The following is a 1,082-nucleotide window of genomic DNA, read 5'->3' on the forward strand; positions in this document are numbered from 1 at the left end:
TAGTTTTCATAGTAAAGCTTTTGTTTCAGCTGGGCTCCTGGGGCAGTCAGACTCACTCTGGTACTTGCGAACACCCACGTCCCCCACACCAGCTCTCTGCTCAACCTCGCACTCACGGATTCATGCTTTACCCCACTTAAGCTGCAGCAGTGAACGCAGAGCACAATTCACTGCTCTGCCATCGTGATTTCAGCCGTGAGTTGAGAGAGAGAAACACTGCTTCACTAGCTCTTCTCACCGGAGCACCCACGTCTTACCACACTTTGATTACCTGTCACCAGTTACCATCTCTTGCCTCACACACCAGCGTCACCTAGAAACCCCAGGAAACAAACAGAGGGGAAGTGGTACACGGACAGGAACTGCTCATCAGCCTCCAACGCGTACCAGCCAAGGAACAGTCACGCGATAAAATTAACTAACAGCCTCGAGTGCTTCATCAGCGGTGTCAACTCCCCGGTTACGTGAAGCTGTGGGGAGGCAGTACAGCTGCGTGAGGAACGCCGCACCTGTACGAGACAGCTCGGCCAGCCCCATGGAATTTGGTCTAGCTGCGATCCTGGCTTTGGTGACAGGCAGCACCAGCAGAGAACGTCTTCAAAACCAGGTTAAATATTGGGACACTGCCACATGTGGAGTTCAAGGTCTGGGGTACCTTTCAAACCCTCTCTAGGTTTACAAACTTGAGCGGAATTGGACAGGTCTTTCTCCTGTAATTTATACTTGCGGGGGTAGGATTCAAAGCCTTTAGAAAATCTAAAGCCTCTCCTTACTTTGCTTTGTCCGTTTTTCGTACCAAGTAGTCACTACGAACTTGCCTTTTCCTTCACAAGGACGAAGTTCTTGCCTGTGCCTTCAGCTCTACGCTGCCCTGGCTGTTTTCCGGGCTGATGGACAGGCCACCGCCCTCTCACTGAACTGCTGCCCAGGTTTGCCACATGGAAGCTAGTTCAGCAGCCAGCTGAAGCTACAGTCAGGCTCTCAGCTGCCGCAGGGACACAGATCCCAGGAGAAGACTGGTCAACCTTCTTTCCAGTGTGAAGCAGGAATAGGAAAGGCAGGGAACCTTCTGCCACGACACT

At 52.1% G+C, this 1,082-nt stretch overlaps 1 protein-coding gene across 1 annotated transcript in view; it reads right to left on the minus strand.

Moving 5' to 3' along the window:
* The window catches only part of LOC104500776 (homeobox protein BarH-like 2), a 3,690-nt gene that overhangs the window by 1,934 nt on the left and 674 nt on the right, over window positions 1-1,082 (minus strand). The gene's annotated exons all lie outside the window — the stretch shown is intronic.

The sequence above is a fragment of the Buceros rhinoceros genome, unplaced genomic scaffold (genome assembly GCF_000710305.1).
Source record: "Buceros rhinoceros silvestris isolate BGI_N320 unplaced genomic scaffold, ASM71030v1 scaffold8871, whole genome shotgun sequence".
In the NCBI taxonomy this organism is placed as follows: Eukaryota; Metazoa; Chordata; class Aves; order Bucerotiformes; family Bucerotidae; genus Buceros; species Buceros rhinoceros.